This window comes from Myotis daubentonii, chromosome 8 (assembly GCF_963259705.1).
Source record: "Myotis daubentonii chromosome 8, mMyoDau2.1, whole genome shotgun sequence".
Lineage (NCBI taxonomy): Eukaryota > Metazoa > Chordata > Mammalia > Chiroptera > Vespertilionidae > Myotis > Myotis daubentonii.
This window is the reverse complement of record NC_081847.1, coordinates 19,192,918-19,216,144: the sequence shown is the minus strand read 5'-3', so window position 1 is coordinate 19,216,144 and position 23,227 is coordinate 19,192,918. Positions and strand designations below refer to the sequence as shown.

Below are 23,227 nucleotides of genomic sequence, written 5' to 3'. Positions count from 1 at the left end.
ATAAAACTTTTCCCCATCAGTTTAATTATCCAGCACCATTTCCTGGCTGTTCTATCTTCCTCCACATTGCTCCCCATTACTTAAATGCAACCTCTGTCCCATCAAGTCTGAAATATGCCGGGATCTGTTACTGGACTCACACTTTGTACCACCAGTATATTTATCTATGCCCTGCATCATCACACATTTTTGGCCTATGCATTCCCTTGAAAAAATTCTACTATGATTTTTATTTGAATCTGAATTTATAGATGAACATAGAGAGAACTAATCCTGCACACTATGGGAGCTTCTCATAAATGAATATAGTATGGTAAAGCTCTACATTCTTTCAAATTTGCAAATAGCTTTTTAAGGTCTTCCCTATAAGTCTTACCCATCTTTTCTGTTGTAATTAAGATTATTGTTTTTTTTTAATGTACTAAAAAAGATAGCTTTTGTAAATTACTTTTTCTACTTCTAGCTATAGACAACCAGCAAAGTTATTCATTCCTGCACTCATTTATCCAGATACTATGCTAAACTATTGTCAAATCTAGGAGTTTGTAGGTTTTCTTGAATTTTCTTAGTTTAAAAAACAATCACCTATGAAAAAAGAAAATGTTGTTTCAAGCCATACTCTCCCTCATCTTTTTTGTCTGAGAAAACTCTGCAGCAGTGTTGACAGGGTGGGAGAGGGGGCTTCCTGGTCTCATCTGTTTGCCATTTCCTAACATTTCACTATTAGACAACAGCTTTTTGGTAGAAGCGTCTTCTCAGGCTAAGCTATCTTACATTCCTAGTTATCTTTTTTTTAACAACTGGTTACTAAACTTTAGCAAATGCTTTTTCTTTACCACTTGACATTTTCTCTATTCTGAAATGGACTGCATTACAGTAATACATATTATGTTAACTCAAAGACTGTTCTTATGCTATAAACCCTTCTTGATGGTGAGCCCTTTTTAATATATCACTAGATTTGTTTTGCTCACATTTTTATATGGGATTTCCATGTGTTCCCTTTAAGTGAAGAGAGTTAGAGGTCATTCTCAGACTGTTCTTATATAGTCTTGGTAGCAAGGTCACTTGAGTCTCATAAAATGAGCTAAAGATCATCCCTTTCACCCTGTTCTTGGTAGATTTAGAAGAACTTTCCTGTATAAAAACTGTCAGATCTCTGGTGTTTCAACATCTGTTTTGGGGGGTAGGGGGAGTTAGAGCTCATTTTTAACTGATTCCATTTTTTCCCATTTTTTGAGATATAATTGAAATAGATCACTGTGTAAGTTTAAGGTGTACAGCATGATGATTTGACTTACATACATCATGAAATGACTACCACAATAGGTTTAGTTAATATCCATCATTGCATATAGATACAAAAACAAAACAAAAAAGAGGAAAAGGGAAAACTAAGATGGCGACATAGGTAAACACCTGAAATTGCTGCCCCAAACAACCAGTTCAAAACTACAACTAAAAGACAAACCAGACATCATCCAGAACCACAGGAAGGCTGGCTGAGTGGAAATTCTACAACTAGAAGGAAAGAGAAAAGCACACTGAGACTCAGAGGAGGTGTGGAAGTAAAGTGCAGAGGTACGGAGGCTCGAGCGCGCGGAAAGGGGCTGGCAAGGGAGGACGCTCGTGTCTTTCGCAATCTGGAGGGAGGCACAAACTCCCTATGGCCCTGACTCCAGTTCCGGGCGAGTCTCTGGGGACCCAGACTCATACGGGGAGAAACTGGACTGTCTAGCAGTGGGCAGAACTCGAGGGCAGCTTTCTCTCTGAGGTGCCTGCAGCGATTACCAGGACACTGAGACCCTGGACCTCTTAGGGCAGAACTGAGGATCAGCCATAGCTGTTTGCTCTGCCCTGTTGATTCCCTGAGACCCCGCCCCACCCAAGCTGTGAGCAGAAGCTTCTGCATATGAATGGGCTGGCCCTTTGAGATCTAAAATTACCTAACAAACGGCAGCTGGGTCAGAAAGACCCACAACATCCAAAAGAAGGCCTAAGGCCCCATCGCAGCTTGCACTGCTTCACAGCTGGGCCTCATCTGGGCACCTCCAAACCCAAACAAAGAAGAGGAACCTGCAGATCTCTCCATAGCTCCTGCTGCGTAGCCTCAGGCAGAGGCTAAATTAGCACCTCTTTAGAGATCCAAGAGCCTGTGTACCCAGTGGTCAGATTGGGACCATCCAGATTACAACTCCTCAGATCCATAAGGGACACACTCAGGGGGCAGACTCAGGGAGCACCAAAGCCCAACTGAAGCAAGTCTTGCCCCATAAGGGTGTCTTCAGCACAGAAGTCCTCCCACTGTAGACACAGCTGATTCTCACAGACAATTGGCCTGGAGGTCAATTCCTCCCAGTAATACCTACAACAATCAAGGCTTAACTACAACAAGATGTGCACACAGCCCACAAAGGGGTGCACCAAGAGTGTCCACCTCAGGTAATTGGGGAGGCTGAGCCACTGGGCCTTATAGGACACCTAGCACAGAAAGCCACTCTATCAACACAGGAAAGCATAAAAAATGCGGAGACAAAGAAACAGATCACAAATGACAGAAATGGAGGAAAGCAAACGACTGGATATAGAGTTCAAAACCACGGTTATAAGGTTTTTCAAGAATTTTCTAGAAACCACCGATAAATTTAGTGAGACCTTCGAGGATATGAAAAAGGACCAACTAGAAATTAAGCATACACTGACTGAAATAAAGAATAATATACAGAGATCCAACAGCAGACAAGAGGATCCCAAGAATCAAGTCAAAGATTTAAAATATGAAGAAGTAAAAAACACCCAACCAGAAAAGCAAAAACAAAACAGAATCCAAACATATCAAGATAGTGTAAGGAGCCTCTGGGACAACTTCAAGCGTCCCAACATCCGAATTATAGCAGTGCCAAAAGAAGAGAGAGCAAGCTATTGAAAACCTATTTGAAGACATAATGACAAAACTTCCCCTACCTGGTGAAAGAAATAGACTTACAAGTCCAGGAAGTGCAGAGAACCCCAAACAAAAGGAATCCAAAGAGGACCACACCAAGACACATCATAATTAAAATGCCAAGAGCAAAAGACAAAGAAAAAATCTTAAAAGCAGCAAGAGAAAAAAAAGTTAGTTACCTACAAGGGAGTACCCATACGATTGTCAGCTGATTTCTCAACAGAAACTATGCAGGCCAGAAGGGAGTGGCAAGAAATATTCAAAGTGATGAATACCAAGAACCTACAACCAAGATTACTTTATCCAGCAAAGCTATCATTCAGAATTGAAGGTCAGATAAAGAGCTTCACTGATAAGAAAAAGCTAAAGGAGTTCATCACCACCAAACCAGTATTATATGAAACTAGAGGCCCGGTGCACAGTCTGGGACCCCTCGGGAGATAACAACCTGCTGGCTTAGGCCTGCTCCCGGGTGGCAGAGGGCAAGCCCAATCCCTAGGTGCAGCCCCTGGTCGGGCTCAAAGCAGGGCCGATTGGGGGGTTGGGGCACCACCCCGTCACACTCAAGGCAGGGTCGATGAGGAGGTTGCGGCGCGACCCCCTGTCACACACAGAGCAGGGCCCATCAGGGGGGTTGGGGCTCCGTACCCTGTCATGCACAGAGCAGGGCCCATCAGGGGGTTGGGGAACTCCCTCCTGTCACGCACAGAGCAGGGCCCACCAGGGGGTTGAGGAGCTCACCCCTGTCACTCACAGAGTAGGTCTGATAGGGGAGTTGGGGCACCGTCCCGTCACACACAGAGCAGGGCGGATCAGTGGGTTGGGGAGCCGCCCTCTATCACCCACAGAGCAGGGCCAATCAGGGGATTGGGGCGCCACCACTGTCACACTCAGGGCAGGGCTGATAGGGAGGTTATGGCTCTACCCCGTCACACACAGAGCAGGGCCCGTGGGGTCGGGGAGGGGGGGATGTTGGGGCACTGCCCTCTATCACCCACAGAGCAGGGCCAATCAGGGGGTTGGGGCGCCGCCATTCTCACACTCAGGGCAGGGCCGATGGGGACGTTATGGCTCTACCCCGTCACACACAGAGCAGGGCCCGGGGGGCGGGGGGGTGGGCTGGGGTGCCGCACCCTGTCACACACAGAGCAGGGCCGATCAGGGTGTTTGGGCGCTGCCCCCTGTGATGCTGATCCCGGTGCTGGGAGGCATATTACCCTTTTACTATATAGGGTAGAGGCCTGATGCATGGGTGGGTGCCAGCTCGTTTGCCCTGAAGGGTGTCCTGGATCAGGGTGGGGGTCCCCACTGGGGTGCCTGGCCAGCCTGGGTGAGTGGATGATGGCTGTTTGCAGCTGGTCACACACCCTTCAGGGTCGGTGTCCCCACTGGGGTGCCTGGCCAGTCTGGGTGAGGGGCTGAGGGCTGTTTTCAGGCTGGGGGTGACTGAACTCCCAAACGCTCCTTTTTTCCTTTTTTTTTTTTACTCTGGGCCAGCTTTAGCTTGAGGCTTGGCTCCAGTTCTTAGGCCTCTGCTCCTGAAAGTAGGTTTCTGGCCTTTGCATACAATGTTGCGAATCTGCTGGCTGAAGTCAGGCAGTATTTGTTACCATGTTTGAAACTGCAGGTTCAGAGGCCTGCAGCCGCAGGCGGGGAACGTTGGTTTCCTCCATCACTGAGGCAAGCAAGCCTCATGTTAGTTTCAAGCTGCCTGGCTGCCCGCCGCCATCTTGGCTGACAGTTAATTTGCATATCTCGCTGATTAGCCAATGAAAAGGGTAGCGGTCGTACGCCAATTACCATGTTTCTCTTTTATTAGTGTAGATGCTGAAAGGTATTCTTTAAGAAGAGGAAGAAGAAAAAGGTAAAGATAAAAATTATTAACAACAAATACACATCTATCAACAAGTGAATCTAAAAATCAAGTGAATAAAAAATCTGATGAACAGAGTAAACTGGTGAATATAATAGAATCAGGGGCATAGAAAGGGAGTGGACTGACAATTCTCAGGGGGAAAGGGGTGTGGGGGGTGTAGGAAGAGACTGGACAAAAATCGTACACCTATGGATGAGGACAGTGGGGGGTGGGGTTAAGGGCAGAGGGTGGGGTGGGAACTGGGTGGAGGGGAGCTATGGGGGGGGAAAAAGAGGAACAACTGTAATAATCTGAACAATAAAGATTTATTTTAAAAAAAAGAGGAGAAAATTTTTTCTTGTGATGAGAACTCAGGTTTTACTCTCTTAACTTTCATATGTATCACACAGCAGTCATCATGTCATTGTGTTGTACTTTACATCACTAGTACTTATTTACCTTACAACTGGAACTTTGTACCTTTTCACCACCTTCTTCCAATTCCCCTTCCTCCTCCCCTCTGCCTATGGTAACCTCAAATCTAATCACTTTTTCTACAAGATGAGATTTTTTGGTTAAGATTTGGAGATCATACAGTAATTGTCTTTTTGACTTATTTCACTTAGCACAATGCCCTAAAAAAAAAGTCCATTCACGTTGTCACAAAAAGCAGGAATTCTTCCTTTTTATAGCTGAACTAGAGGCCCAGTAGTACATGAATTCGTGCATGAACAGTGGGGATGGGAGGGTGTCCCTCAGCCTGGCCTGCACCCTCTTGCAATCTAGGACCCTTTTGGGATGTCCGGATGCCAGTTTAGGCCCGATCCCCGCCTGGCCTGAGGGACCAGCAGTCAGACATCCCCTGAGGGATGTAGCAGTGTGCCAAGTGGCAGGTAGCCAGGGAGGAGCCCAAGCCGGGGCTGGGTGCTGTGCCACTCGCGCTCATCCCAGCCCATTGCGCATGCCTGCCACCACTGCTAGGTAGCACTGGTGGAGTCAGGAGAGGCTCCTGCTACTACAGCAGCTGCGCTGGCCAGCCATGAGCCCCGCTTCTGGCTGAGTGGCACTCCCCCTGTGGGAGCGCACTGACCACCAGGAGGCAGCTCCTGCATTGAGTGTCTTCCCCCTGGTGGTCAGTGCACATCATAGCGGCTGGTCAACCAGTTGTTCAGTCACTTAGACTTTTATATCCTATATAATAAAAGGGTAATATGCAAGTCAACCAAACAGCTGAACGACTGGTCACTATGATGTGCTCTGACCACCAAAGGGCAGACGTTCAATGCAGGACCTGCCCCCTGGTGGTCAGTGCACTCCCACAGGGGGAGTGCCCCTCATCCAGAAGCTGGCTGACCGGGAGTGGGACTGAGCTGTCAGTCAGACACCCCCTGAGGGCTCCTGGACTGCAAAAGGGCGCAGGCTGGGCTGAGGGACCCTCCCCACCCCCAGTGCACGAATGTCGTGCACCGGGCCTCTAGTATATAGATAATATTCCAGTGTGTGTGCGCGCACGCGTGTGTGCGAGTGTGTCCCACAGCTTCTTCATCCATTCATCTGTTAATGGACACTAAGGTTGTTTCCATGTCTTGGCTATTATAAATTGCTGATTCAATATCAATGTCAACTCCCAAACCAGCTTTTGGGTTTGTGATCCAAGCTATATAAATTCTCATTATTCCTTCCTCCAGCTTCTATTGGTTTATTTTGTTCACACTTCTTGATATTACATTTAATCATTTTTAGGACTATTTTTTCTGTAGCAAATCTTTAAGGCAATAAATTTCCCTTTAAGTACTATTGTAGCTTCACCCTAACAAGCTCCAGCACACAGTATTTTCATTTTCAGTTGTAAGTATTTTCTAATTCCCATATGATCTTTTAGACTTGTGTGGTGGTAGTGTCATTAACTTTCTGAAAACATGGAGAGTTGAACTATCATAGGTAATTCCTCATTTAACTGCACTGTCATCAGAGAATTTGTTCTATATGATCCATAAAAATAACTTCTTATGTGACCCAGGATGGACACACACACACACTAGTGTATTGGGGGGGGGGGGGACATATGTAATACTTTCAACAATAAAGATTAAAAACAAAAACAAAAAAACGATCACTTGAGAAGGGGACTTAGCCCTCAGACCCTTTTCCAGGCAAAACTCTCACTGTAGGAAATGGTTTCTTTGCATACAACCTAAACCCTTCTTAAGTGTTAAAGCTTATATCTCCTTAAGCAAAAAAGAGACAGCATCTGCTCCATGTTGTGTAACAAATATCATTTGAGGCTAGTAAGTCTGTCCTCAGACAAAATCATTTCCATTTCTTTAAATTTTCTCCTGGGTGTTTGTAATGTGGCTCTTCTTCAAGTTCCTCTAAACATGGACTACACAACAGCAGGGCTTGGAATTAGAAATCGAATACCAGATTAGAAATGAGGCATCTGTTGGCCCTGCCACTTGCTGGCCTTGTGACTTTGGGCAGACAGTGACTCCCTGGGCCTGTCTCCTATACGAGGGAAAGGATACCTCTGCTCAGGAACAAGGGAAGGGGAAAGAAGGCGGGATTATCTCAAGCCATCCATGAGCAATACGTGAAACAAACTTGAAAGAAAAATATGGAAAACTAGACTTTGCATTCGAAATCCCTAGGTCTTCTATTTCTAAATGAAGTAAACTGTACTTATCAAAAGAGCCCCTTCACGCTCCAACTCCATGGGTGTGTTGGTTGTTTCTGAGCTTGTTATATGTGGCTTCACAAAGTCCAAAGGTGTGTGCTGAAACTTGTTGACTAAAACAAAGGGTATGCAAACGTATATGTGCCTCTGAATGATGGAAATTCCTGGAATGTTAGCACACACATATACACACACACACACAAACTGTATCTGTAAGAAGTTAGGTCTTTTTCTTTATATACTTCCAAAATACTCAAAAAAAATTTTATCATAAGCTGAATCTAACCAGCTGTATAATCAGTCCTTTAACTTATTCTATTTGTTTAAGTTATTAATGTTTTTTATTACCTACTTTTATGCCTTTAATAATGATTTTGTGTCATACCTTTAGTGGGACTTTAATAGTGGCAATCCTGTCGGGGCTTAGTCGTGGAGCTGTTTCTGCAGAGCTGTTCTATCTTTGCTTCAACCAGGGTCTAGACTACTTTTTTACAACCAGCATGAACCTCCTGTTAATATTCTCAGGGGACTTTGCCTCCCCAGCTTCGGGACAACACAGATAAGCTCCACAGGTTACCACCCCTTGCTACCAGTCAGTCCTTTCATTGAGGGTGTGGACCTTCAAGGGTGCAGGGCCCAGGAGTCCTCAAACTTTTTAAACAGGGGGCCAGTTCATTGTCCCTCAGACCATTGGAGGGCTGGACTATAGTTTAAAAAAAAACTATGAACAAATTCCTATGCACACTGCACATATCTTATTTTGAAGTAAAAAAACAAAATGGGAACAAATACAGTATTTGTATTTGCATGTGGCCCGCGGGCCGTAGTTTGAGGACCCCTGGTGCAGGCTTTACTTGGATGTATGAAGGGAAACTCAGGTCCCACTCCCCCCCTTAGACAAACCCCTGTCACCACCTGGACATTAAAGCCAAAGGCCTAAGACCCAAGAAAACTCTGGCTGACAATATCCCACCCATACCCCAGGGTTAATTTACTCTTGGGTCCCAGTCACTCCCCTCACCCTTGGTTAATGGCCTCTGACAATCTCTTTTACTACCTTATTAGCTCAGCTATGTTTTTAAAAGCATGTTTATTCACTTTATTTAACATTTCTAAAAAGAGAAGATAAATTTCAGATCTGATTTAAAATTTTAAGTATAATCTCTGATTTTTTTAACCCAAAGAAACTAAGAGAAATACTGTAACTAAAAGATGTGATCTAAAATAATTTATTTCATGCTTTTTAAAAATATATATTTTATTGATTTTTTACAGAGAGGAAGGGAGAGGGACAGAGAGTTAGAAACATTGATCAGCTGCTTCCTGCACACCCCCTACTGGGGATGTGCCCGCAACCAAGGTACATGCCCTTGACCAGAATCAAACCTGGGACCCTTCAGTCCGCAGGCCAACTCTATCCACTGAGCTAAACCCATTAGGGCTATTTCATGCTTAAATAGGATGGAAATAGCTTTCTACTTTAAAGAAACAATGCTACTCGTTTTAAAGAAAGGCTTAAACACTAAAAATAGAAATGTATTCTATTATAAGCCTTTGCTTATTCATCGGCCATTTCAGATGAATGGTTCAATTTCTATGCCTAAGGGAAAAAAATAATTGACATGTTTTTTGTACTTATCCACAATAACAGTCTTTGGGAAAGTAGGTACTTAAATAGACCTAAATCTGAGAGCTTATAAGAAAGAGGCTTACAGGCTCCACCTCATTTATGAAAACAACATGCCTACAAGTTAGAAATCAAGAATCCTGACTTTTCGAAATGGACATGAACAGTTAAGATGTGCTGGGCCACGACAGAATTCCTACTGCAGTAGATATTAGGGTCCCAGAAAGAAGAGATCAGTCTCTTCCGTACTGTATCCACCAAGCAAATCTCAGCATATCAACTGAACGAAGGCTCTACTAAATGATATTGGGATAGGAGTCACTCATTTATATGGTTATAAGGACCAGATCCAACCAGAAAAACACAAGTATCCTGGTAAAGGAAAATAATGCACTGCGGTGACTTACATACTTTTGGAAAGAGTTATTTCTTGGTTCTTCATAGTTCCTACACTATTGCCAATGGTTTCTTTTTTATAAGTTTCATTTTCTGTTGTTGCTGGTACGTATACAGAAATGTAACTGATTTTTTCCCCAAGCAACCTTGCCTAATTCTAGCAACGTATGTGTAGATTTTTTTTTTTAAGTTTTTTCTACATATACAAGCATATTGTCTATGAATCAGTTTTTGTTCCTTTCTTTCCAATCTTCATATCTTCTGCTTCACTTTTCCTGAACTTTGAACTTTGCACAGGATAGGACCTCCCGCACAGTGCTAGAGAGAAGGAATAACAGCAGGTATCTAGTTTTTTCTTATCTCAAAGGGAAATTTAGATGTCTTGCTCTTTAGTGTGATGTTTGCTAAAGGCTTTTTGTAGATATCTTTTTTATTAGGTTCTTGGTTCTCTTCTTGGCTCAGTGTTGATAAGTAATATTTTCCTAGAAATTTATTTATGTTGTCAGGGAGGTAAAAAAGAAGTCTTCTCTGTACAGCACCCCCTCCTCTGGATCTTTCAGATGTTTTTAATGAACACAAATTAACACTGATTTATTTTTACTTAGCATAAGTTGTTCATAATAATTACACGTTTTTCTAATGTCAACCACATCTGTAGTAAAGTCCCATTTTACATTTTTTATATTAATTATTTATGCCTTTTTCTTGGTCAATTTTACTTGATATCTGTCAACATTATTCACCTTTTGTAAGAACGAAGTTTTTACGTTGTTGAACTTCTCTACTGTATGTTTATTTCCTGTCTCATTAATTTCTTCATATTATTACTTCCTTTTGATTGGTTTAACTTTATTTTACCTTTTGTAATTTCTGGAAAGAGATGCTTATTATTTAGCTCAGTTATTTTTATCTTTTCTTTTTTTAATGTATGTATTAAAGTTATACATTTTTCTGTAAATAATACTTTAGCTATATCCTACAAGTTTGTATAATATTTATTATCATTCACTTCAAAACATTTCTATTTTGGGAGGCCTACATAAATACTAGAAGCAGATTTTTATTTTTAAAAAATATATATTTTTATTGATTTCAGAGAGGAAGGGAGGAAAGAGAGATATAGAAACATCAATGATGATAGAGAATCATTAATTGTCTGCCTCCTGCATGACCCTCATTTGGAATTGAACTGTAACCTCTTGATTCATAGGTCAATGCTCAACCACTGAGCCACGCCAGTTGGGCTAGAAGCAGATTTTTTTTAAATTTCCAAATACATGGAGATTTTCTATCTATCTATCTTTTCATTCATATTTCTAGTTTAACTGAATTGTGCTACCTGTTTTAGACAAGTTCAATCCTTTGACATGTATTGAGACTTACTTTAAAGTCCCAGATGTGGCCAATCTTTCAAAAATTTTGAAGTCAAATATGTATTAGCTAGCTGCAGTGTTTTATTTATAACAGTCATACATAGACCACATTCCTAATTGTGTTCAAAGTTCTAATCCTTACTGATTTTTGTGTCTGCTTAGCTGTCAATTACTAAGAGGATGTGCTAAAATTCTCTATTATGTTTACAGATTTGGCTATTTCTCATAGTCCTGTCATTTTTGTTTTGTATTTTTTGTGATTATGTTAATAAGATGCAAATTAAAAATGCTGTATCTTTGAGCAAAATTGAACTTTTATAACTATGAAGTGACCTTTTCTCTAACTTTTTTGTGTTAGTCTATTTAAAATCTGATATATCTTTGTTTTAACTAGAGTGTTTAGTAAACTTACATTTAATATGAATGCCAATATATTTGACTTTAAATATATCATCTCATATTGTGCTATTCCCCTACTGTCCTGGCATGTTTTTTTTTTAAATCTCCTTTCTTATCTCTTTTTATTTTATTGTTTTTAAATCATTCAATTTCCCCCCTCTATTATCACAGAATATATTGTTTCTATTCCTTAGGAATAACGCTTAAAAAATAACAACATGCAGGGTTCACCAAGTTAAACAAAACTTTACCCCTCTGCACTAATTCAATGTTATTGTTTATACATATTTAATCTTATCCATTTTTCAGCCTCCTCCCCATTGCCAACATTATTAGTCTTTTACATTTGCTTGGAATTGCCACTTTCTTTATTTTTCATTGCTGGTACATCTCACTCTTCCCATTTGGCATTACTTTCCTTCCAGGAACATCTGTGAGAATTTCATTTAGAAAAACCTGTCTTGTTTTTTGTCTTAAAAGTTACCTTCATTTCATCCTCTCTTGATTTTTCTCCTTTGGTTGCTGTATCAATCACTACATTGTCTACAAGTCGATTTTGTTTTTTCTTTTGGGGGATGGGTGTCTCATCTGTTCTATAAAATTTTTAATCATTATCTCATCATATTCTCTGTCCCGTAATCTCTCTTCCTTCCTGGAACCCCAATTAAACACACTTCTCAGTCTATCCTCCCTGATTCTTAATAGGGCCTACAAATTATTCATCTATTGGATTCTCTGAAATGAAATCTGTGTATTTTCCTCTGTTCTAACTTCTACTCCATGTATTCTCTTCAATCTGTGAGTCTATAATTACAATTACTAAGCTGCTCATGTCTAGAAGTTAGTTGTACCCTGATCATTTTTTCAAACTTGCTAGGTCATTTGATAGTTTCTTTCCCTTGTAGGGATTTTCAAGCTTGTCTATTACTTTAAGAATAGTAAGAAGTGTTGTTTAAAATTGGTTTAAAACTACCTCGTGCTCTCACAGATTTCTTTCTGCTGGTCCTCATTCACAGTGCTCTGCACTATTTGTGTTCAGTTATTCTTAACTAGAGACTCCACATTTTCCTTTATAAATTACCAGAGGCCTGGTGCATGTAATTCATGCATGGGTAGGGTCCCTAGGCCTGGCTGGTGATCAGGGCTGATCAGGGCCAATTGGGGGCCTTCCACTGCCAGCCAGGGCCTTTCTTCATTCCACACTGCCCCCTGGTGGTCAGCGCACGTGAGCGATCGAACTCCCAGTCTCCCGGTTGAACTCCCGAGGGGACAATTTACATATTGGGCTTTTATATACATAGATACCTGGGAATTCACTGAGCCTAAAAAAAGGTGCAATCCTTCAAAGATCTGTTTGTTGGTGGCTGGCCCAGGAGTGCTATCTGTCCAGGTAAACTCTAAAATAAAGAATTTAAAAATTGGCTGAGAATTTTTTACCATTTAGGATCATGGGATCTGCATGAGGGGCAACTTGTGAGTTCAACTTTGCAGCAGGTGAATGGACCTACTCCTGACTTGCCTTCACCTTGAAGGCATAGGAGCCCTCTGTGGTTCCAGCTCTAAAAGTGAGGGTCTTCCGCCCTAGCCGGTTTGGCTCAGTGGATAGAGCGTCGAACCTGCAGACTGAAGGGTCCCGGGTTCGATTCCAGTCAAGGGCATGTACCTTGGTTGCAAGCACATCCCCAGTAGGGGGCATACAGGAGGCAGCTGATCAATGTTTCTCTCTCATCAATGTTCCTAACTCTCTATCCCTCTCCCTCTCTGTAAAAAATTAATAAAATGTATTTTTTAAAAATAAAATAAAATAAAAATAAAAGTGAGGGTCTTCCATCATACTGCCCCCTGTGCCCAGAGACACCATCAAAACTCAGTTTGCCCAATGTTTTCAGGATTGTGCATACTTCCCAGGATTACTCCACTTTTACTGAAATTTCGGCCTCCTTACTATCTTCCTCAATATGTTCCAAGTCATTCAATGCTTTCAGAAGATGTTTGTATTTCTTATGTAGTACTTGCCCCACTCAACCCCGGTCAGTTCACCCAGTCACCAGAAATACAGTGCCCCTTTCCTTCTTTACACTACTGACTTTTGGAACTCTTGTCACTCCTAGCCAAAGCAAATCCCAGCCAACCAACTCTTAAAAGAAAAAGATCATCCCTGCTACATGACAGGAAATGTGACTGTGCTAGGAAGCCTTCCAAAGCCAAACCTGGATATACAACAATCCAGGAGGAACGGAGCCTGCAGTGTCCTATACCACCAACCCTGGGCTCTGCACACGGATTCCAGGAACAGGAGGCGTGCAGATTTTCAGGTTAGAAACTGTGGGTCAGTACTGAATGACCTCTAGTATCCAACTAATGGCTCCTTTGTTTTTAAGAAATTCACTTAATATTCCAGGACGTTACATTAACCTGGGTGGGGAGGAGCGTCTGAAGAACTGAAATCTCCAGACCAGAGCGATGCTGAGCTCCTTCTCCCTTCATTTAAATACAGCAAGAGAAACTGCCTTTTCTGCTCAGATTTGTGATTAAGAGACAGCATTTGCTCAGAGGCAATAAAATCTGACCCTCTTCCACAAACCCTCTGCAAAGGCCCATCTTCGATTAAGGAATCCTGCAGCCAAACCTTCCTATCTCTCTGACAAGTAAAACTACGGCATGAGAATTATTTCTTACTAACAGCAATGGTAAATCAAACTTCATTCTGACTCATTTTTAAAGTCAGCTACTGTATAATGTATTCCAAGCTCTCATATACTGCTGGTGGGAGTATAAACTAGTACCAGCACTTTGGGAAAAAGTCTAGCACTCTCTTCTAAAGCTAAGCAAAGGTCTCCTTGTGGTCCCAAAATCCCACTCTTACGAAGAGATCCAATGGAAATGTAGACAAGTAGTCACCGAAGTCAGGGGCAAGACTTTGTATTCTGTAATGTAATTTACAAGTCCCAAATTAGAAACTATCCAAGTACTCATCCATAGTAAAATGGATAAACTGTGATGCATTCACAGAGTACTACACAACAAAAATGAACTAGCCGCCCTAGCTGGTTTGGCTCAGTGGATAGAGCCTGCAGACCAAATGGTCCCAGGTTCGATTCAGGTCAAGGGCACATACCTTGGTTACAGGCTCCTCCCCAGCGCGGGCCCTGGTCAGGACTCGTGCAGGAGGCAACCAATCGATGTGTTTCTCTCACATCGATGTTTCTCTCTGTCTTTCCCTCACTCTTCCACTCTCCCTAAAAATCAATGAAAAAATATCCTCGGGTGAGGATTAACAAAAATAAAAAACGAATGAACTAGCCCAACAGCATGGATGAACTTTACACATAACCAATGAAAGACCCAAAGAGCATATGCCATATGATTCCATTTACATCAAGTTTAAACACAGGCTGAATGAATCTGTGTGCTAGATAGAAATCAGGACAGCAGATATCCTGGGGGTTGGGCAGCATCTGAAGTGGGCACAAGAGGAGCTGTGGCAGAGGGCAGCATGGGGTGTGATCATCCTAATCTGCTAAACAGGGTGGGCAAAAGCAGGTTTACAGTAGTGGGTATGTGAAACAGAGTTTATTCTTGTATTATATATTTTTCTATACGAACAACTGTAAACTTACGTTTGCCCACCCTGTATTGTTCTACAAACTATGACTGCATTTTTCTGTGTCTGTATTTTACTTTAATAAAAAGAAAAATAGTACACATATGCCAACTCTGGTAGGAAATGGATCATGTGAATCTCGAAGGAGGAGCATCATTAATGACTGGAGAATCTGTTGCAGCACTTTCAATCCTGCCACCTCCCTGACCTCACCTTTGCACACACACATACACAATGTTAGCTGGAACCAAGGTCAAGATGGGCAGTCACCTCCTGCTTTAATCTTCCCAAGACCCTCACTGTCCATGGCCAAGCCCACTGTGCCATCCTTCTCACCACTTTTAAAAATCAAACTGTTCAGAGTAAGGCTCAGGATCTTCCAACTTAAGAGGAAAGCCAAAATCACAGAATAGAGTGGCTGGGCTTCAGAGTCGTAGCTGAAGTTGACTTTTTCAATGTCCCTTGGCACATCACAAATGAGACTTTTCACTCAGGGTGTCAATTCATTTATTCTTCAGCACCGACTCCTTCTTTCCCTCTATCACCATGATTACTATGAAATTCCGAAAATTAAGATTCTTTCTAATTACCACAAATATCTAGGACTCACAAAGAAATGAAAATGTATTCAACAGAAATAAAGCTACATCTAATTCCTATTCAGGACGAGTCTTAATTGAAGAGAAAATAGTTTTTGATGTATTGAGTTGTGCATTTTAACGACTGAATGAGAAGTTCCCGAAAAACATACCAGTTGAGCTTACAGCCAGATGAGGATGTTCCACATAAAACAAGTAGGCCAGATTCTCTGGTCAGAAACAGCTAAGAATCTAGGATCTATTTTTCATTTCTTTGCCTAAAAGCAAAAGTAGGAAGAAAGGCGGAGATATGAAGGATGGGGGCTAGGCCTAGAATGGCCTCTTGCCAGCCCACTTGCCCCAATAATTTTCCTCTAGTTCAGTGGTTCTCAACCTTGGCTGCACATTAGAATCACCTGGGAATCTTTGTAAAATCCTGATTTCTGGGCCTCATCCTCCGGAAATTCTGTTTCTTTGTTTCTAATGTTGTGGCCTCACCCCATAACAAAGAACCAGAATTTCCGGAGGATGAGGCCCAGAAATCAGGATATTAAAGATTCCCAGTGATTCTAATGTGCAGCCAAGGTTAAGAAAACTGCTCTAGTTCCTTGGCTTCCACCGGCAAGTTCTCCCAGAGGAAAGAAAACCACCACATGGGGAAGCAGGAGGTTAATCTTAGCAACATCTCTTACTCCTCAGTCTGACTAAAAGAAAAGAGAATGGAATCCCAGCTACAAGGAAAGAATTTTCCCTCCTACCACTATGGAACACTCATGCCACAAAACACAAAATCCACCTGCAAGCCCCACCTAATGCTCATCAGCTAATTCTCAGAGAACTGGTGTGAGCACCTGGGAAGGGCCCGATCTGCTGAGGGATCCCGGTGTGAACGATGGTCTTTGGAGAACAGGAAGCACTGAGATCAATACAACCAGCATGGAGGTTTGGGGCACTAAGGAGAGAGCAAATGCCCAAGCCGCCCCCTAAGGGTCACTTCAAATCCCTGGCCTCTGCTGGTAGAGCAGGACCATCCGTCCACATTTGAGAGCTGGCAGAGCAGGACCATCCCTCCATGGGTGTAACTGTTAATTTCCCAACTGTAGCCAGCCTGGAAGGATTCCAAAAATCACCTGGCTTTGGAATATGTTTATACTTGATGCTCTAGGAATCCAGATGACTTCAAGCTAAATAGTAGACTCATAGAACACAAGCAGAAAGTCATCTTTCCATTAGCTCAGCAAGGATGGGCACCTACTGTGTGCCAGTCACTATTCCAAGCATTAGGGATACCTTGGAGAAACAAAACAGACACATCCCTCCATTGGCAGAGCTTATGCTCCAAGGGCAGCATGTCAGGTAGTGATAATGAAGCAAAAACCATGCAGAGAGGTGGGGCAGGGAGCTGGAGTAGGGGTGGGGATTGTCATGGACTGTCACTTTAAATAGGGTGGTCAGGGAGGTAACACTTCACAGCCCTGAAGAAGGTTGGGGAAGCAAGCCATGTGGCCATCTGGAAAGAAGCTCCCCACTGAGAGCAACAGTATGTGCAAAGGCCCTGAGGCAGAAGCATGCCTGAGAAAAAACAGGGGGCCAGTGTGATTGGAGCAGAGGGCAAGGAGATGGTAAGAGCGAGTGGCCAAGGAGAATCTTAAACAGAAAAGTGACATGATTTTCTCTTGGAACAGACTAGAAGTCAGGGGGTGAAAGCAAAAAGCAAGAAGCCCACTTTAGAGCTAATGCAATAACCCAGGCAAAACAATATTTAGTAAATATTTATCAAATAAAAAAAATAACCCAGGCAACATGAGAAGGATTTGGATCAGGGTGGTGCTAGTGAAAGTAGAGAGAATAGCTGGATTCTGGCTCTGATTTGAAGGTAGAGCTGACAGGATTTGCTATTATACAGGATACAAGTATGAGAAAGCAAAGAGTTAAGGATAAACCAAGATTTGTGGCCTGAAAGATGGCGCCATCTGGCCTAGTTTAATTTTACATGAGGAGGACACCAAAGCCCAGAGAAAAGTCATGCCCAAGGTTGAACTACTTATTTCTGGGACTGAAACCCCCAACCAGTGCTCAACAATAGACACTGATGACCACTCACTCAGGTGCCCTCCAACTCCTCTTTGCTCTCTGATGCTGGAGTAGACAGTGCCCTCTCAGGGACAGCCAATACCCACACAAGTCATGTAAATCAGGGTAGGATGCTGGTGAAAGAGATCACAGGTACTGACCAGAGAGGGTGACCATGGTCCATGGTTGCCATTAAAGGCGGCAGACCTGGTGTGGCCAGAAATTCCCATTTTTTCCAAGAAAACCCAATAATCTAGATTTTATGGAAAAATTCTCCATTTTTAAAAGGTGATTTAGTTGTTTAGTAACATGAGGTTGACCAAGCAAATCTCATGTGCAGACCAAGTTCTACATGGTGTCCATACAGGGCACCAGCCTGGAACCAGCCTTAAGACAGTCTAAAGCAGATCTTATTTGCTCATACCTCGATCAGGGTTAGTATATGGAATTCAAGGTTTGGGCTTAAAATAGTCTTTATTCCAGCTTTTGAGCCAGCAGATGATATTCATTATCACTATAAATAGCTAATAACTTCTGGCACAATCTCCTCTCTAACCAGAAGAGAATAAGTAGCTACCCATCATTCTGGGTTGTTAACTTTAGTTTTATGTTATTCTACTCCAAGTACCAAGATCAGCCCACTAGTATAATAGAGCCTTGCAAATAATCATTGACCCAGGAAACAACTTATGACAGCCAAGTACAAAAATGCCAGTATATTGGAATATATAAGATTTGGGAACTGGCAGCTATTCCAGTCTTGCAAACATAATTAAATGCAGAAATGACACTTTCTTTATAAAGTTGTTTCCCATTGCTAGTGGGAGACACATGTCACTTATAGCACTTAAAGGAAATATACTAGATATGTCTGGTTTTTCAGACCTGGGAGTCAGGTTGCCTGTTTCAGGAGATTCATCAGAATTTGCCTCCTACGAAGCACCCAAGTTAATTTTCTATAATGCTAAGTGGCCCTCTTGCCCAGGCTCTCTCACTTAGAATTAAATATTGACTTTCTCTACAAACCATATGCTTTTTGCCCAATAATGATTTATGTGTGTGCTTGGTTTGATCGCTTTGATGCTATTGGTAAAAATCTCTCCAAGGCAGAGCCACTGCGGTATCTGCGTTACTTACCCACCTCCTTTCTTTTCCTTGGTATGCAATTTACAACACACCCAAAGAGTTGGTAATGTTTTCTAAAGGTGATATATCTCATTAGTTTGAAGTGCATGAACTACCACTAGTCAACTTTTTGATTATAGAATGGGCAATTTCATATGGTTCAACCTATTATGTCTAAATGTTCCAAGGAACAGAGACTTGAATGATTAGAGAATACTATCTCTAGAACTTCCTGTGATGATGGAAATGATCTAAATCTCCACTGACCAACACTTGAAATATGGGTAGCATGAGTAAGAAATTGAATTTTAAATTTTATTTAACTTTAAGTTTAAATAACTCCTTGTGGCTGCCATATTAGACAACAGTTTTCTAGATGGTAGCTTCTTCAGACAAGAATTGGTATCACACTTTGTATTTATCGTGTTTGAAGGCCCAGCACACATGAGATACTTGAGAAATGAAATTAAAAGTACCTTCTTGCACTGCCACATTTTCAACTGAGTCCCTACCTTCCTTCCATTAAAGATTTTAATTTACATCTTCTAGTTCCATGTCTTCCCTTGGGTAGTTACTGTCCCAGCAAGTGTGTAATTATATGGACCTACTAGAGGCCCGGTGCATGAAATTCGTGCAGGGGGGAGAGGTCCCTCACCCTGCCTGTGCCCTCTCACCATCCGGGACCCCTTGCTCCTTACTGCCCACCTGCTCGCTGCTCCTTACCACTGGGCTCACTGCTCCTTAGTGCTGCTGCAGAGATGGGAGAGGCTCCTGCCACCGCCGCTGCACTCACCAGCTGTGAGCCCAGCTTCTGGCTGAGCGGTGCACCTCCTGTGGGAGCGCACTGACCACCATGGAGCAGCTCCTGCATTGAGTATCTGCCCCCTGGTGGTCAGTGCATGTCATAGCGACCAGTCGTTCTGCTGTTCGGTCAATTTGCATATTAGGATAGGTTAACATTGTGAAGGCTATGCCCACATCACCCAGCAACTGGGCAATGGGAACTCGCTTGACAACCACCTAACAGGCTGAGTTTCCATGATCTCATACACAGAATAGGGACAATCATACCTACTCTTAGAATGGGGTTGTTGCAAGACCTAGATATACGTCAAAGTTGTGGAATCTAATTCTAAACTTTTAAAAAATAAACTTGGGTTCAGCTTCATTTGTCCAATGAGATAAGAAACAACTAAAGAGACTATATTAATAGGTATTGTGGTCTACCTCATTTAGCCAACTTTTATTGTGTTACAGGCCAGACTTTAAACATTGCAGCTCCTAGATGTACAGATGAAATAACAGTCTTGCCTTCACAATTCTGACTGACCATTTTCCCCCCCTAAAACAAGATTTTAGCAAAGAAAAAATCTGGTGTCTCAAAAGAACTCTTGACTCCCTGCCTAAGTGTCGTTCACCAATTAATATAAGCTTCCAGGAATAAAAGAACAAGTAAGAGTATGAGGTCTTCTCACTTTTAAAAGGTGTCCCTGCTATATAATAAACCAATATTCCAATTAAATCACTTGTATTCAACCACTTATATGGAATATAGTGCTATAATTACTGCAGCTTGTTGATTAGGGTTCATTTCAGCAAAGAACAAAATTGCTCAAATGTGACTCAATGATTTCAGATTTATTTAAAACTCTTCCAACAACCAAAAAATAGTAAGATGCCAAGGTACCACTTTAACAGCTTAATCTCTTTATAGATGTTCAAAGGCCGATTCCCAATTATGAAAGAATTCTGTTATAGCATGTCTTTAGCTCTACCCACTGGACACCCTCTATTTCCAAACGGACACCTTTTCTGTTCTCCTGCACTCAACAGGGCCCAGAAGCTCTGCAAGCCAAGTTCAAATTGCTCTGTGTAAAGGGAAAACAACCTACTTTCTGTCCTTTGCTTAAATAGAGAGGGAAGTGGCATCTCCAGGACCTCAGAACCGGAAGCTACTCTCTGGAAGGGAAATAGGTTGGCAACCCATAGTCTGGCTGACCTTTGGAAAGTTCATAAAGGAACTGAGACATCACCACAGTAAGCAAGCAGCATGATGCAGGATCACCAAGACTTCCCTGGTATCAGATTAACAGGAAGTTAGTTAAAACGACTAACACAGAGGGAAAGTGAAAAGCAGGAGGCAGGGTCAGTGGAGAATACATGCTCCCCAAATGCACAGGGATGGGGTAAAACATGCAGCTGTCCCTCCTGGGAGTGCTGGACAAAGACCTAGGTCTCTGGATCCTCAGCAGCAGTGTTCTTGAAGAGATCTCTAGCCTGGGGTGTGAGGACCAAACTCCAGAAAGTGCCAGCCAGGCACCCTCACCCTAAAGGTTCCAGCACACTAGGCAAACAGTGATGTAGGAGGCTCACAACTCTGCAAAGCTTCATTTTCTTGATGCTTTCTAGTTTCTGCTGACCTCTGACCTGCTTCCTAGTCTCTCTTGACCTCCGACCTCCAGGAGTTATTGCCAAACTGCCTTGTTTGCACAAGGTCCCTGTTTTATCCAGCACTTGCCTGAGAGATTGCCCAGCTCCTAATTGTGCGTGTGTTTTACTATCTCCAGGCTAAAGGTAAGGAGACCCTAAGCATAGTGGCATAGGGGTGGAATCCAGCCCTGCATTTGCAGCAAATAGGATGGAGCCAGAACGACTCCACTTCCCTCCCAAGCCCCACACGCCCCTAAAAACTCATTCCAACAAGATCGGCCAGCACTTGTTGATTACTCCATGCATGTGCTGCACAAATTTTCTCTTAAGTAGAAACATCAGCAGCCCTGTTTTTCACACAGGGAAGTGGAACCCGGAGTGAAACAGCTGGGTCGAGGTCACCCTCAACGGTGCTGGGATTTCAGAAGACCCCCTCCCTCCCTTAACGACTTCACCATCCCAACCTACCATTTATGAACTGTAACCTGGGGAGGAGTCCCTGAAGCTTCCCGGAAGCCCCAGAGGAAGCGCGGACCCCAGCCTGCCCTCCCCTGCCCCAGAGAGCAGCCTGGGAGCCTGGCCGGCCGGGGCGGGTGCCAACACGCTTGGCCGACCGGGCCGGAGGTGCCCGCTTCCGCCCGGGCCTGGCACCGCCAGCCCATTCATCGTGGCACCGGCGGGGCGGGCCGGGCAGGGCCCGAGGTGCCCACGTACCCCCGCCGGGCGCCCGAGCGCTGAGCTCCGCACGGCCGGGTGCGGGGGCGGGGGGGGGGGGTGCCCTCAGCCCGGCCGCCAGGGGGAGCAGGGAGCTGCCTCCCTCACTCCGGGAAGTTGCCACGGCGGCCGCCGGGGCGTCCGGACCCCGTTCAGCCCTCGGTCTCTGCACGACCTCACCCGCAGCCCCGCGTCCCAGGCCCCGCCCGTCCGGGGGGGCCTAGAAGCGCCTCCAGGCCGCAGCCCGCAGGCGGGCGCGCTCGGCCCGCGGGCCCTCATTCAATCCCGCCCTCCTCCCCCCGGCCGGCCTCCGCAGCCTTCCGCCCGTCCCCCCACCCTCTCCAGTCCGGACTGCAGCCCGGCAACGTCATCCGGCCGCTTCCCGAAACTTAACCCCTTCCTCCTCCAGCTGTGCGCCGCCCCACCCCGCCGACAACTTTCTTCGCCCAACTTCAGAGCGCGCGGGCCGGCCCGACGGCCGGGCGGAGAGGGAGGGGTCGCCACGTCGCACCACGGGGCCGCCGCCGGTCACCCCGACGGCGAAGAGCGTTGAGTCCACACCGTGGGGCGCACCCGGCTGACGCCCCTGCATGGGTTTGGCCGGCACACGCCCCCGGCGCCGGACCCGACTCCGAGGGTCCGGAGAGTCCGCGGCCGCCGCGACGGCTGGCGGCGCTGCCGGGGGAGGGGCCGCCAAAGGAGACGTGTCACTCGCGGCGCAGCCGGCCCTCGCCCCTGCCCGGCGCCCCGACGGCCCGGCCCACGCGCCGTGGCCGCCGCTGCAGGGCCGGGCCAAGTTTCTTACCTGCAGCCTGAGAAGCGGGAGGGAGAGCGTGAAGGCAGAAGCCGCGTCGCCGCCGCGGAACCGGGAGAGAGAAGCCGGCCGAGCCTCCGCCGAAAAGCCACCCCCGAGCAGCTGCAGACACCGCGACCCCGACGCCGCCCGCCCCGTCCGCCGTCCGCTCCGGCCGCTAGCTGGCTGCGTGCGCGCGTGTGGAGTCGTGGCACTTTCTGCCTCGGAGCTGGCGAACGGCCCCCTCCGCCGGGATCGCCGCCTCCTGCCTTCCCCACCCGCGCCAGCCATTCATCGGGCCGCCTCTCTCCATTGGCCCGCGCCCCGCCACTCTGCCGGGCGCTAGCCAATCAGAGCGCGGGAGGCCAAGTAGCGGCGGCTGTCATTGGGCAGAGAGGAGGGTCTCCGCCTGGGCCAATGGGAGAGGGGAGGAGCTGCAGGGAACCGGGAGGGCGGAGCCGGGGCGGGGCCGGGCTGCGCGGCGCTCGGCCCCGCGCGGGGGCGGGACGGGGCTGGCCGCACCGCCAGACGGGGGAGGGGGCGCCGGCCGCCCACGCCCACTGTGGGCCTGCCGCGCCGCTCCCGGAGGCTGACACGAAACGGGCTCTGCCTGGGCGGGCGGTGGGAGGTTCGAGTCCCGGC

General features: G+C 45.0%; 1 protein-coding gene across 5 annotated transcripts in view; it reads right to left on the bottom strand.

Annotated features, from left to right (window-relative positions):
* Positions 1–22,737, bottom strand: part of RRBP1 (ribosome binding protein 1) — a 71,469-nt gene extending 48,732 nt beyond the window's left edge. For all 5 annotated transcript variants that reach the window (XM_059705473.1, XM_059705474.1, XM_059705477.1 and 2 more), the window contains exon 1: positions 22,598–22,737. The gene's annotated coding sequence lies outside the window, so the exon portion shown is untranslated. The remainder of the gene's footprint in view (positions 1–22,597) is intronic.
* Between the last annotated feature and the right edge of the window lie 490 nt (positions 22,738–23,227).